This window comes from Haliaeetus leucocephalus, unplaced genomic scaffold (assembly GCF_000737465.1).
Source record: "Haliaeetus leucocephalus isolate CR32 unplaced genomic scaffold, Haliaeetus_leucocephalus-4.0 Scaffold428, whole genome shotgun sequence".
In the NCBI taxonomy this organism is placed as follows: Eukaryota; Metazoa; Chordata; class Aves; order Accipitriformes; family Accipitridae; genus Haliaeetus; species Haliaeetus leucocephalus.
The window spans coordinates 1,790,345-1,806,741 of NW_010972864.1; positions in this window are offsets into that span (position 1 = coordinate 1,790,345).

Genomic DNA, 16,397 nt, shown 5'->3' on the forward strand with positions numbered 1-16,397 from the left:
TTGTCAAATACTCAGGTGACCAAAACTGTGGAAATACTCAATTGATTTACCAGCCTTAGTTCTCACTGAAAATTTCCACAAAGAGTAAGGAAGAACAGTTAAACTTTATCGAGCAATTCTCTAGTAACATTTCGTATCTCATGCCCACCAGACTTCTCTGAAGCAGATTTTCCCTAATCACAAAAAAAGCCTTTTCCTTCTTCCCTTCCCCCTTCAGAAAAAGCAAACAGCAAAGATTTTTGCATCACAACCTGGAGCCAGTCCTGGATTTCAATTCCCTTCCATCTGATTTTTTTTTTATCAGAAGTAGTTTTAATGCTGACAAGAAGAAATGAAAAATGTATAAAGACTTGAGTAAATGTAAGTTATAAGGATTAGTAAGTATTAATTCCAGTACAATCCTAATGCATAACAAAAAAGTAGAAAAGTCTCTCTGGTTTTAAGGTTCTTGGTGGTTGTTTCCCCTCCCCCCCCCCCCCCCCCCATTTCTTCAGTTGTATTGCTTCCATAGAGTCAGGCTGTCACACGTTGTTGGGACAATCAGTAAAAGCCAGCTAGAGTTTCAGGTTTTGTACTTTAACATAGATAAATCTATATCAGGCTGATAAACACTTAGTAAAAAGCTTTTTGATCTTGAAGAGCCAGTGGATATTCTTTACCAGAGGAAAGAAGTTGTCCTGTTTAGATTAGTCTGATGAAGAATTCTTATTGAAGAAATCTACATGGACACTGAACTGTATTTCATGCATTGTCTGTTCTGTGCTTAGAATATTCTGAATTTTCTCACATAGGAAAAAACTTCTGGAAAACAAGAGCCTGAAATTTCAAGTATTTCAAGTCATGAATGGTAGGCATAATTTCAATTTTAAAGATTCCTTCTCTTCAGGTTCACCAGGAAAGATCTTCGTTAAAGTCAAAATAAACAATTCCCCCAATACCTTTTATAGCAGACCAGAAGTGACTAAGTCTTGTAGTAAGATGAAAAGTTATGAGAATAAATAGCAATGTTAGCCTTGGGTAAACACCATGTCATGGTTTTGTTTTTAATGTTAGAAGTAGTAGTTCCAAGCCTTTCATCATCCAAGTGTTGCCATTTGACAATAACTTCCATGGATTATTTACCTCCTTTGGCTATAGCATTTCAGGTGGACCCCTAGATCTATCAATTCCCATGTTAGAATAAAAGTACATAACTCCCACAGGAGAGGCTTTTCCTGTCTTTTTTTTATTCTCTAGTCATCTTTTCTATTTGCTATTCAAGCCTTTAAGTGATACTAATATTTTCAATGGTAAAAAACTCTCAACTCCAGTGATCCTTTCTGAGCCTGCATTATTACTCATTGCTTGTGCAAAGATATTACAGCTTGCATTTTGCTTCATTCACCAAAGAAATGCATATGTTAATGTCTGCTGGCAAGATTTTGCTATATGGTTTGTACCTCTTGAAATTCAAGCTTCTGAGGCAAGTTTTGAAAAGTTTAATGAAGAAGGATCAAATACAGTGTTCAATACACTGAGAGTGCATGGCTAAAAAACCCATGCTCTTTAACAGTGTGTTTAGAGTGCCATAACAGCTCATCTGAATCCCAAATCAATTACATCAGGAGAGTAGAAGATTTCCTCTCTAGACTAAAGCACATTGGTATTGCTGGCGCCAAATCTCTCTCTTGTCCATATAAGTATCAAGGGCAAAGGGTTCTCCTCTGGTTCATTTGGATTAGATTTAATAGGATCATGTTATCTGAGGTGAATGACACCAAGGTCTCTGAGTTCCCATTTATTATAACTACAAAACACAGCCAGATTAATGGGAGCTGAAAGACAGTTAGGAAGCCTAACACTGAGAACTGCAGGCAAATAAAATGAAATAGATCACAGGGCACTGTAGAAGGAAATATACATTCACTGAAGAAAAAGTATATATATACAAGGAAAACATTTTTCCTTTTCACTGCTTATAAATGATACTGTAACTTCAGTTTCTAAAAACAAAAGCTTCCAGTTAAAACTTCTTAACAGTCTTCCTGTATCTAAGCTTGGAGGTCTGTGCTTTTGTTACTGTGGAGCTTTCATGTAAAACACAGAGCCACTGATCTTTCATTCTGTCAGCAGCAAAATTAATTGGGTGAGTTAACTTTCTCTGGTTTTGTAACCACTTCTTTGGAGTCACCTGTGAGCCATTTCGTTTTAGCTCTCCCTCCTGCTAATAGCTTTGCCTCTTCTGGAGTCCTCTGGGAATTACCTGGGTTTTTTTCTCCCCTCTGCTTCCTTTCTGCCTCTTATAAAATAGCCTGGAAAATGTGGTCTTACTGAAAATGTTATAAATGCATTATGGCTTTATAATGAACTCTTGCCATGCTTTTGCCTCTTGCCATTCTCTTTGTGGTTTCCTCATTTAAAAAAACTCCTGCATCTTTCTCTAATGATGTAAGGAAATTCAGGGCACAATGGTCCAGTCTTCTGTAAATCTGTCTGTATTTTCTAAAAATACATTAAATGGATGTCCCTGGCAAAGGGAACTACTTTACGTTAAAGGGGATAGTGCCATAATACAATGTTATAGCTTCACTGAAGGCATTAAGACTGCAAGGCATAAGCATAAACCTCCTTTGTGCAGCTGGCCCAGACATCTCAAAACTGCAAGAGGCTGGTCATTGCCAGAGCTGCAATGAAGCATTCTCTGAGTATAAAGAATCACAAGCAAAATAACCAGTGAGTCTTTATGTTCTGTCAATTTTGGGTATCCTCTGTAGCAATGAAACCACACTATGACCTGTTGTTCATATCATACTGTGTCTCCTGGTTTGCAGCTGATAGCATTCAAAATACGTAAGATTTTTTTTTAACCACACTCCTATCATTACTTTGCACCGCAGCCAATTACTGTGTTTCCTACAGGTTGTTCTGAATCTGAAACATATGTGAAATGTTCCATGAGACGTAGTTTCTTTGTTAAGATGTCACCTGCTCGTTGATAAAGATTAAGCACTGCTGCATTACTACACACAATAAAAAGACAGATAGCTGGCATGATCTTTTGTCTCTGTTCAGTTATATTTAAACTGGGAACAGCAACAGATTTCTCTATTGTGTGGGAACCTATGTCTAAGATTCCTGTCACAGGAGGACTATGCACTGGTAAGAATGAATAATTACATTCCTAGGAATGCCAGTACTTTATAAATTAAAATGGAAGAAGACTGTTAGAATTTAAATCCAGAAAGAACTGTACAGATCTGGTTTTTGAAGCCTGAAGATATAACTAAGAAAATAATTTTAAAGGATACAGAAATAAATGGCTCTGTGTCCAGCTCTTGCAGACAGAGTTTTAATTAACCATGTGTTAATAACATAATGAGCTGAAATCTATGAGTATGAGATATCACTTAATAGAGGAGTTATATTGTTAGGTAACAGCACCTGCCATAAATCTTAATTCTAGATCCTTCTGATTACTTTCTGATCAGAATTACTGTCCAGATGCTACAAACCGAAGGAGTCAGTAATACACACAGATACCAATTCCTCTGGCTAAGGCAAGGGTTTCAAATAATAAAATTTACCTGAGAACAAGGTGTCAAATCAGTAATAAAGTTCTAACTTTCCCTTTGCTGTACTCACTTAAATCAAAGGTAATGACATACCCCTGAGGACAGTAACTTAAGTAGTAAAGAAACTAAAGGCACTCTGGGCAGTTCTCCAAGAAAACAACACGTAGGCGTGATCCAAAGTTCAGTGGGTTAGTGGAAAGATCTAACCACTTCACAGGACTTTGGCTCACACACCTTATTAAAACATGCAGAAAACCTTACATACAGTTTATAAAAAACATATTCAAAGATATTGCTAAGGTTTATAGAGAATTGTTGTTGCAGATTAAATCTGTTTGTTATGTAATAAAGGGCAGGAGACAGTCTCCAGAAAACCTAACATAACCCTTTTTATGCAAATATACATAAATGGAAACTTTATAGAAAAGCAAAGGGTATTTGCATCAGCAATAGGAGTGGAAGCAAGGAGACCACACAGATAAACCATTCTGCCTGATGAGTGTCAGTGGTGAAGGCAGTGCTGGGGGGTGGTCCTTCTGGGAATTTCATTATCCCTGCGTGCAGAAGAGTAGGACCAATTTTGAACTGGTAAGCTGTATTTAGTCAGATTCTTGTAACTTGATATTGCCATGTTAAAGGAAGGAAATGTTCCCACTGCTGAGCCACTTAAGAGGACATGTGATCACTGAATCTACGTATATTACATTTATCACAAAAGATAAAACGAATCAACATGATGTATATACTCAGAACAAATTTAATTCAAAACAGAAACCACAAAACCACTAATGATCATCCTTGTTATTTAATTAAAATGGAATTAATAGGTTAAATCTTCCAAAGAGACACTGAATGCCATTGAACAGATTAAAGGCCAGGTGCATGATCAGTGTAAATCAACATAGCTCTATTGTTCCTGGATTTGGGCTGATAGGAGAAAAGGATCTAGTTGTGTTTGTGTGGCTTATTGTTTTTAAATGTTGGGAAGACAATGTATAGATCTTATGAAAAGGACTTTGTTACAAAGAGGTAAAATAAAGAAGGTTTCAATTCACTTTCTTTGAAAAAAGACTGTGGTTTTTTATCAGTACAAAAAAAAAATGCCTAAAAAAATAATGCGAGCCTAGAGGATGGATAGAAAGAAAAAGACTTTGTAGTTGAAGAAGGAAAGGTACATAAGGAAAAGTAAGCCTTAAGACTGCTCAGAGACAACTTACCTTGCCAAGGGTAATGTCTACAGGAGAGAAGCTAGTTAGAAACTGTGATGACTGTTAGCTTGACTGGCCAATTTCAGGCTACGTGGTCGTGGCAAGGAGCCTAGCCACTGCTCCCTTCCAACCCGAGGCTCAGTGCTATGCTCCCGGGCAGGTCCTGCAAGCCTGCATGGCATGCCAGGTGCCCCAGCCCCTCCGCAGCCCAGGCTCTGCCGGCTGCAGGGGTGGGTGCCTGCCTGCACCCCTTCCCTGGTATTGCCCTGGCAGGGGAGCTGTGGGGGACAGCTTTTTTCAGGCTTCATCTCCCCTCTGACCAGATGCTCAGCCTGTGAACTCACAAATCTCAGTCTGCTTTGGGGAGTTCAGAAAAATAGTAAGCTGGACTGAGCATATGACAGGAAGGGAAATAGCATGAAGCTGCCACTTCTGGCCCCTTTTATTTTACTCTCTGACCCTTTTTCTTTTGTTTGTTGTACTTAGTATAATGGAAGGGAACATCTGGACTCTAGTGACAGCAAACCAAATTTGCATGCATATAGCAGATAATTAAGCACGTGTCTATCTGCAGCTGCAAACAGCAATTATTCATAAGATAGCTTTCCACACCCCTTCCTGCCTATTCTTCTGTTCCCCTCAGAGGACCCTCTCACCCATTCATCGCTGAGAGGCACTGAGCACTGGCCTCCTTTATATTTGTGAAGGCAGTTGTACAGTTGAGCTTAAACCCTCCAGTATAACTTTGACTAGGGTGAACTTCCTCTGATACATCAATCAGTTCCTGGTAGAAACTGCTTTCTGCATAAGACATGATGCAAGTGACCCAAATCCAAACAACCTGTGTCTGCAACCCAGCTTAGCTGGGGCTATAAGCAGGTTTTGTTCCTAGTTCTTCCTCTCAGATCTCAGGAAACTGAGCTCTGGAGAGTTGTTTCTGACTGCTGATATTTTCTAGGGCTGACCCTTGCCTCTCTGCAGTTGCCCAAAGCAAATACTGGCTTCTCTACCCCCTGCAGCTATAAAAAAAGTTTACGTTTGCCCTACAGTTTCCACCCCAGGCCTATTGAGGTCATATTATAAAATCTTATCATGTCAAGTAAATACACATATCCTATGCCTGTCTTTTCAGTTGTAGGGAGTCCCCTGGCAATGAAGCCATAGGTAGCATTTTGTCCCGTAGGATAGGTGTCCTCATTTCTCCTGTAATAGAGTCAAATTTTCTAGAAACAAATTTCTAGTTTGTTGAAAACCAAAGATTGTATTGCATATTCCCAAATTTCAGCTTCTGGCATTGTAATTTTTAATTTATCTGTATGCTAAATCGGAGTGTAGTAATAGGGCAGGCTTCAGCTAGGGTAGGCACAAGTTGGAGAAGAAAGGGCTGGAGTGTGATCAAAGGGATCGCTGTGCCTCGAGGAGGGATTAGATTCAATGGAATGGCTTCACAATCTGGACAACAATGATTATTCCATGTGGCCCTTTGCATTTGCTCATTGTATAAGCGAGCTGCCTTATCAAGGCTTTTGTTGAGGTAAGAGTCTCATACCTACCAAATGATCTCTGCTGGAGAGTTCCTGCACATGTTTGATAACGTTCTTGTGTATAACTTGCAATATTTCCATTGCATTTACTTGTGTGTGTTAATAGTATGTAGGCATTCCCAGCTATAACAAATTCATATAACTGACAGAAAGCATTTGCATCAAGTAGTTGTTTGAAAATATAACTGCAGCTTTCAGAAACTTATGAAAGCCCAAAGACCTGTTTCAAAACAAAAGTTTGTTTTTCATATAGGTAATATGAAGTCTCCTGTGTTTCAGCAGGGAATATCAGTGTAGGTTTTTTGTGAATGTCCTGTAACTGCAATGCACAAAACAACCCTGGCTGGCACCAACAAGCACTGTAACACTGTCACATGCATCTGTGTTTCAGGCATAGCTGTGCTTATGGGAGCGCATTCCACCATCAAATCCAGACAAAAATGTTACGGCTTTTACTGTTAGGGTAGGTGAACTCATTATTTTTCATTTGGGACCCACAGAAAGTTTAAAAGTATGTGGACCTAATTGATTTTAAGCAAATGGAATGGCTAGACAGGCTTGCGTGCCTATGAAATTGGCCAGTAGCGCTGGTACTTGCTATGTAACACCTACCTGACTTCAGTAAGACCCATAGCATTTGTGGAGTATATGGTTATTCATCTCACAACTTAAGTTATATTAAAATTGGCTATCTACTCTAGGCTCTCCTTCTATAATCAATGGAGGGGGGTTAGTTATCCCCCCCCAAAACCACACCCACACACCATCTTAAACATATGCCATAAGAGGACATGGCAGCAGCCAACACAGCCCTGGGCTCCGAGCAAGAAACCCACTGAAGTAATTGGCTGAAGATAGATGCAGTGCTCGATTACACTTTAGTCCTCAGGAATAATTAGACCACCTTACAACCTAGCTATAGAAATACCATTGTGCAGTGTTGTCAGCAGGCCTTAGTGAAGAAAGGAACAAGCCACAGGGGATTATCTCCTGCTTTCAATTACAGGGAAAATTTGTCATTATAAATGCTTTTGTCACTCACCCTTTTCAGTATTGAGTTACCCAAACATAGTGTGGTTAGCTCCTGGCATCTCCATGTTACGATGCTGTGACTCATCATGATGATAAGACAGTGCTTGGATCTATGACAGTCGATTTGTCAGCATTTCTTCACCTTCTTATTTTTCAGTGTCTTGGTGCTACCATTGGAAGAAATCTCTGTTGAACTCACTGCTTTTGTGATAACCTGGACTCATTGGTGGGCTCATATATTTCTTCTTAGTCTCTACCTTAGACCAAGGAAACTAAAATAGATGAACTATTTTTTCTGTGCTTTGTATGATTTGAAGCTTGAGAACCTAAGAAGAAAATGTAGGCTGAACCCCAAGTGAAAGGCATGTAAAATAAAGAGATGTGAGATAGAATGTATATTTACATGTACTTGTGTACTTACAACCCCTCTAAAAATAGGTAAGTGCAAGAGGGATTAAAATGAAAGGAATGGAAGGAAAAAGAGAGGAATGCTTGCTGGATGAATTGCAGTAGAAAAAAAGCATTTGAGAAAAAATGCTAATGGAATAAAAAATGGGAAAGTGCACTGAGATAATAAAAGATTATTTCTCCTTGTGCTATGTCTGGAAGAGGAACTCTGACAAAATGGCCTGCAGTAAAAGCACAGCTTTTCTCACTGTATTATCCTGGTTATTGCTGTGCGTAATTCATAATGACTAAAATTATGCATCTCAGTTCAAGATGTTTGCCTGGTATGCAGCTCTCAGCCTCACTCAATGCTGTTGGTAGAACAATAAATAGTGAGTCAGTACAGAATAAGTCACCCAATACGTGGTTTTAAAAGGCACTGTGCTGTTTAAGGACAGGAGTGCTTTCAGAATCCAAATACACTTTAAAAAGAAGAGGGTTACTAAATTTGTTATTCGCTGTTACTTTAATAAAAATCTTGTTACATGTTAAGATTTGTAAGTCAGTCCTGTGGTTACCATTACATGCACACCGAATCTCGATTTTGCCATCTCCCTTTATCTGCAATGCAGCGTTTCACTTGCAGAGCTGTCACTTCCCATAGTGGGAACTGATTCTGGTAGTCACTGCTTGGAGGAATCTTTAATTCTCAGGAGTGTTTCCCAATTCACATACCTTGATTAACAAGTGCCCAAATAGGTACATTTTATAAACCAATTCAGACAGAGTACATATTCCAAATAAATGGCCTAAGTTTCCAGAAGTGGAAGAATGGGAAAACCTAATGGTAAGCAAAAGGAGAAATAACTTATTTTAGAGGATAGGAGCCTTGGTCAACTGCATGCTGCTTATTTCCTTAAGTACCAGGAGATAACACACACATTCCTGGTTTTGCTTAATTTCATTATGGAACTGTCAACTCAAAATCTAGTTGGTCAAGCATCAGCTTCCAGTCTCTTAAAATTCTCTTTTAAATTAAATGTCAGATACAGAAAATAATCTCACCAAATGACAAATGTCTATTTTTTATGTCTGCTTTATAGTTTTAACACATCAAAATGTGAAGAATCTGCCATTCATATAAACTGACAGTCCATTCACATAAACTAATATTTATGACTATAGAACAACAAATTAAGGCAAAGAAGACTAGAATGAAGATTATTTAAGCATGTGGCTCTATTTAGCTGTTGCTTCTAGATAATGCTGTAACCTGAGTGTATATAAATATACATAGTACCTGAATACACCCTTAATAGAAGATGATCCCTTAACTTTAGGTTTATACAAATAGACACAATGACTTTGCCTGCAAATTAAATAGTTCTCTAAAATGGTACAACTAGTTATTTTCTAGACTGAGCAGCAAAAGTGTTCAGACCAAAGCACAAGTTTCACAGATGAAAAGCTAGTATCCAGAAATAAAAACTTTGATATCTGGGGTAGCATCTGCCTCTTAACAGGTTTTTTTAAGCTTTTTTCTGTCTTATGATATATGCTGCAGATTATACTCCTTCTTTTAAAAGCCAGTTGCCATGTCTTATGTGTGCAAGCCTCACAGAAAAGTTTTGTAAAGAACAGAGCACTATGTTCCAGAAGACATGATTAAACTCCCCAAACATAAGGAACTGAAATAATCAAGGACAAAGATATCAATAACTAAGACAGCGTATATGCAAGGGAAGAAGCTCACCATCTTTGTAGGCATAGACACTGCTGACAGAGCTGCTCAAATGAACATACTCTGTGTGGTCTGTTCCAGTTACAGAAAGTCAAGATGCTTTAGTTTGAAGCAGTTGTAGACTGAATGCCTTGATGTAGCATAGCCACCAATGTTAATGCACAAAATTATTGCGCATTACAATCCCATCAATAGATACGAGAACCAATGCATGAACAATTTCAGTGGCTTGCTGAAAGACACAGGTGAGGCAAGGTTTCCTTGACTATCAGGTGGCGATGGTTTCTTAGACCTTGAAGTGGTACTCCCACCTACAGGCCTACAGCAAAAAGAAAATGTGAAAACAGGACAAAAGGGGCATCTGCACAAGAATCCACTGTTTGCAGCTTTTACTAATGCCAGGAGGGAGAGATTCACAGCTCTGCCATGGCTGCTTCGCTGCTTTGTAATCTCCCTCTGTCTCTCAAGCTGAGCTCTCTGCTGCCTTCAGTACCCAACCATCAGCCCACCAGGTCTTTCATTCATTCCTTTCTGTTTACCTCAACTACTGGTCATTGCAGCTGTGATTATCTTTCAAGGCAAAGAGCGTGAAGCTAGGTCCCATAGCTTTGCCTAGTCTCTTCTAGATGATTACCAGGACAATCTGTCTACGTAAACTTGCGTTTTATGTCACAAAAACCTCTTGTCAATGGGGTCTGCTGACTTTTTTTTGTCACTAGAATTTTAAACAAAATATTCCCTGCTCTCAGGCTAGGAGAAAGGAGAGGGGCAAGAAGTGCAGATTTCAAAACTGAAAAATAAACACAATGTCTAACATGGCCAAAATAAAACCTCTGCAGCTCAGTAGAGGCCATTCCATTTTTGTAGTGAAGGACTGAGGAATAAGCTAGTGAAAAATGTTAAGATGCTAAATATAAAGCACATATAATGCCAAAAGTCCCAAATGGAAGTAGAAAAGTACAAATGTTGCTGACAAGTAATCTTTAAATAATCTCATTTCAAATCTCATTATGCATCAAGCTGCTTGACACCTGTGAGAAAATATTTACTGCTAAACTAGTAAAAGAAAAATAAGCCTTAGCAAGATATTATGTTTAATACGGTCCAAAAAGTACGTCCTACAAGGATTTTTGATTATTTTAAATTACAAGGACTGGGGGGGGGAGCACTAACACAAAGGGGGTTTATTGAGGCTGATATGTGTGCCACAGATTATCTGTGGCCTTGCTGACTACTCATTTCTCATCATAAGCTTGAAGGTACAAAGGCACATCCTCAGTAACTGGGAAAATGATTTGTTGGTGAATGCTATACATATAGTTAGATACATGTGCATGTATATAAAGGAATATAGAGAAAAATCCTTCACAAATGCATCTGGTCTGTGAAATAGCTTCATGCACAAATGAAAAATACAGGAAAACTGAAGGGACCCTCCAAAACAGATCAGCAAAAAGGTTTAAAATTTATGGCCTGCTTGTGAAAGGTCAAAGTGAATGGGTTGTTATTTGTTCTAAAAAGTGAAACACTAAGGGGGCCCCAATCAAGATCCCATAATGTAGAAACAACGGTATTGTGTGAGACAAATAATGTTTATATTTTCCAGTTTGGGCAAGACAGCCTACCTCACTCTCCATACACAAAACCATTAAGCTCACCTGTTTTAACTTGCTATTACCCCCTGCTTCTATAACAAAGATGCAATCAATTGTTTTCATTGCTCACTGGAGCAAGCACAACAGGGAAAATTAATCTGCAGACTCTCCATATTGAAAAGATTTTAAGGACATTTAGAGAAAGATTTGTCTTTTATGATCTAGATTAATTTGTTCTGACTCCCCAGAAAGGACTGGGCTAGAACTGGTGGATTTCTGGCAATCACTTTGGACTTTACATTTCATGCTCTCTAGCAATACAGAGCAGGTATTTTTACAACCAAATGCAGATCTGAACTCTGTAGAAAGTCATTCCTCTGAAAGTAAAACATTTTAAATTGGCTCTTAAAAATTCAAGTAGGATGATTATTTTGTGTGGAAGTTTTTCCAATTAATTTTCATAAAACAGGCCAGCATGTGGCTGCTGCCTGAACAGAGCAGCTGTTAGTATTTAATACTTGTGTATTGCTTTGTTTTCTCCAGAACTGTGTGCATATGTTTGGCCATTAGTACCTCCTGGGAAAAAAAACCCCAACACTAAAAAGCTCTGTCATTTAGCATCCTTTATATAGCAAAAATTACACACCTTCATATGCTTCAGTGAAAATAACTGTGTGACTGCACATGAATTTATCCCATTATATGACTGATCATATATTGGGCCCAGAGCAACAATAAGTGCGGATAAAAATAAACATTATCATATATAATCAAAATATGAAAAAAAAATATGAAATTGCTCTTACTTGCTCTGTCTCATCTTTCAGTTTCTTTTTTGAATTTCCAAGAACTTTACCTGCTCTGACCCAGCCATCTCTGTGATTCTCTGTGCAGAAATGCCACAGCACAGCCCTTGTTACAGACTAGATGAGAGCAGCCATGAAGGAGTGCTCAAGAGACCAGGATGGAGAGATCAGTCACTTTCCATCTGATAGCTCTCCATACACAAAAGGCTTCCTGCAAAAAATAGGCAGGGAAAACAGAAAGCTTGTGAGAGGAAGGAGTAGTTGATTCTGGAGTAAAGTCCACTGCAACAAATGGCAGTTATTCTTCTAATTGTTGTTACTGTAACGCTCTTTAATCAGAGAAAAGGGTCACAAGACTCAACTTCAGTATCCTTGGAATACTTTGGATGGAGAGGCTCATTGAGCCTGTTTTGTTTTATCAGGATATGTATACATACTCCTTCTCTATTGACAGGACAGACAAGTCATTTCAATAGACATTTCATGTGTGTGTCCTTAGGCGGGATTTAGCCCTTAAAATGAGAATGCATATTAATAGGAAAATGTGGAGAGCCAGCTCTGAAGATTAGCTTGGCTTTGTAGTATTGCTTAGTTGCTGTGCTGTATGGAAAATGCATGATGATAACAGATGTAGAGCTCACCACTCATAAATATTTAAGTAACAAGACACAATAGGCAGGCAACTTCATTGTTGCAAAAGTCAGAGGTACAGTGTGAGCCACAAAGCCCAAGAACGAGTGGCTTTAGCTACTTTAAAAGTACATTTCCTTAGAAATGTGTTTGTGGACACTTTTTTTTTCTTACCAAATACAATATATTCAAAAAGGGAAGATGCTCTCATTTATGTATACACTAGCCATTATTGGCCATCACCGACACAGATAAGACCCCTCTGACAGCTGGTGTGGAAGAGATGGCTATACCCTGGATTGTAACACCCCTTCATAACCAACAATAGGACTGCACCTGATACTTAATTAGAATAGCAAATCCTCAAAAGGAATTCAAAATTACAGGAGTGGATTCTGCAGGTTTGTGTCTGAGATTGAAAAAGTGTGGGAGATGTCTTTATGATTTTAACTAGTATTTTCAACACTTTATATACATACACAGTCATGCTTTCTGCAACAGAGGAAAAAAGTTAATTCCATTCTGAAGGATTTTACTTCTTTCTACTTAAACGAGCAGTGATTTTAATTTAATTGCTAATGATCAAATATTCTAAATCCACTGCTGAAATTTCATCTTCATCTTTAAAAGTGTAAATTGTACCAGGCTTATTGAGGTGTTCCAGGACAGAAGTAGAGTTTTGGAACAAGACAGGTAAAAAGAAACCCAGCAAAATCAGATTTAGGGCACTCTGAGACAGAAGCAAGGGGTTAGATTGCCTCATCCAGACAGAGTAGAGAAGGGCCCTGGGGCAAGTGGGACCTAGTTTACAGAGTATGAAAATTATATTAAAGAAAATATGAATATAGCCCTGTTCTTGTTTTTAACTCTTTTCTCTCTGATGCTTTAGATAAATCAATATGCTTTTCTGTAATAATTTATTCCCTGCTACTTCAACTTTTGTCATTCTCTGTAGCTCATGGAGTTTATAGGAGGGCTAAATTCCAATTAGACTTGCAGGGGAAAAACACCAATGAAAAGCAATTTTTGACTCAGGACCAGCATATGAAGATGATGACTTGCAGGACTTCTCCCTGTCAGAAAGACAGGGTAGAATTTTGGAAAGCTTATCAAAGGGAAGAGCAATTGAGCATTCAAAGGTACAGGCTATCTTGAACATCAGTGTCCTGCAGAGGGGCTATAAAACCACCACAATTCTGTATCTCTTATAGGATGTGAATATTGTTGCCACTTTGCCTTTTATCTGCCAAACAACTTCTGGGAAATGAGAGTAAAGGTCTTGGAAATTTTAGGCCAGTTAATTTATTAGAAGTACAATTCTTGCCCACCATCAGTAACTTTCATTGTCCTTGAGTAATTACAAACCAGTTGCTTCAATCTGTTTTCATAAGAGAGAGGTAACATAGGCCACAGTAGCATGGGTTATTTGATACTGCACTGCAGCAAGCTGTGAGGCAAGGGAAAAGCTGGCCAGCAACTGGCCCCTTTGCTGAAATTGTTGGCTGATGACTGCCTACCGTGCTGATGATAGTATGCTATGAGGAATTAAAAAAAAGAAAACAAAACAACAAGGAAGACTTTTAGAGTGTTGGTAGACTAGGAAGTAAATACAAGCTTTGATGAGCAAGTACAAGTCATCCATGTAGCTCTGTTCACTGTGGTTTTTAAGGCCATTTCAAGCAGGCTGAATCAGCAGTGCCACATCCTCTGTGTGAATCAAACTAACTGTAACCCATCACAGGACTTCGTTACAGGACAGGCAGGGACACTTACAGCCCTGCTGATTTCAAATCCAGTTCTGCAGGAAAATGCAGTCCCAGTGCAGTTCACAACAAGGGCACTATAAAACTGCTGCTGCTCAGCTGTTGCAGTCAAACTGCAGATGTCATACTGCTTCATTACTGGTGTTTAAAGGCGTTCTCTACTTGAGCAGTCAAAATGCAGTTTTATTCTGCCATTTTTTTCCGTAGATTTATAGCTGTGTTTCTGGAGAGTTAATTTAGCTATTCACATCTTGAGTTTCAAAATTAATAGCTAGCTACCAGGTAGTTACAAAAGCATTTGTTACAGAAAACAGATTATCAGTGCCAGCCCTGAGCAAGGTCTGGAGCAACTGGGTGCTAGAAAGAAGATCACAAAGAATTCTAGCTCCTTGTGCATGGAGCCAAAAAGCTGCAGAGACCACACAGCCCTGCTACACTATTATTCAAACACAGGGGCTAGGAAACAGAGTAGGTGTTTCACAAAGGACTTGGCTCTTTGCTGCTCCTCAGAAATGGTACTTGGATATAGGAGTTAGCCTTCTCTATGCCAAGTTCTCAGGGAATCCATAAGAAGATTCATTGCTTCTTGATCAAATCGATTACATATGACTAAGGGAAAGGATGTTATAAACCACTCCACCATGAATCCCTACCCACAGAATCCTGCATGGGAGATAACATTACAGAAATAATTTTTTTCATCTGGAATGCAGCATCTTGCACACATCTGAAAGAGAGAATAAAGGTGGTGAAACTGCAACCTGCTACTTCCTTTTAGCAAGGCTGCTTGAATTTCTGGAGTCCAAATTTCACAAATAACGTGGGAGAACACATCATTCCCCATTCATGCTGGGCTGACTTCCTACAAGCCCCTGAAGATTTCTAGGCTGTGTAGATCGTGCTGGTTTGGAGATGTGCATTGTAACAGAAGGCATGTTCTCTTTAAACAGCCCTCTGAATATCCAGCTCTGCTCAGTAAGATGGAGCGGCTGGGAATCAGCCAAAGGGCCCAATGCACACCTGACAAATATCAGAAGCTTCCTAACATTAGACAATCTTTGCCTTTCAAAAAGTATTGTCTCGAGAGGTTTTTTGTACAGAGTATTTCCCAAGCAGGTGGTAGCAATTCCTACAAGGCATGTACAGAAATATTGCAAAATATTGCTCCTTGATTCACAGAAAGACACATTTTTCTTGACAGGGAGGAGGTGTTGCTACTAAAAGTAGAGTGTGGTCCTGTTCTTTTATAAGCTAGCAAGGGTGGGGGGGAGGGAAGTCTGTTCCTTAAATTTTGCAAGAGCAGCTGTGGCACTGTCCTAACTGACAGGAAGCTAGACCAGGTTGTAGGCATTGGCCTTTGCAGACTTTGCCTTCACCAGAATTTAAGCGCAGCAAAGAAAGCCTCTTCCTACAAAGGAGGGTGAAAACAATGTGGGCGTATTTTCAGTGTCCAGGTACTTGGCCATTTTGGGTTGGAATGGATACATTTACGCAAGTGTACTTTCTCACCCATCCTGTGTTTGGAAACACCTGCCAGACTAGCCTGTATCTGAGGGAAACTTGCAATATACTGATTTTTGCTGTCAGCGTCGCAGGCAAATTCACATTGCTGCTAATGGAGGTAGGTGTCAAGAGTTAGGGAGTAAATTCCTAGAAACTCTACAGTAGTTTCCCAGACTTGCACTGGGGAGGTCACAAAGTCACCATTGTACAAACGAGGGTACTTCAGTCTCCGTGCTAGTGACCTCGGCCACTGACTAAAATCACTTTAAAAAAAAATCACTTCCCTGGAAAGGGAAAGCTGCATTACCAAAGGAGGACTTCGTTACCTCACATCCGAGGCCCGGCTGCGGCCCCCAGCTCCGCATCCCGCCCGTGAGAAACCCCAGGGCTGTGGGGACCCCGCCTGGCGGGAGGGCAGCCCCCCACCCACCCGTGCTGCGCCCACCAGCGCGGCGAGGAGAGGCGTGCGGGCGGAGGGAAGACGCACCGAGGGAAAAAACCTGAAGAGGGACAAACCAAGCAAGCTCCGCACACAAATTCCCTCCAAGCCGGGCATCAGCGCCTGCCTGCCTGCCTGCCTCCCGGGCTCGCCGTGCTTTCCTCGGTGCAGGGAGCCGGCGTCCCCGGGCACAGGACG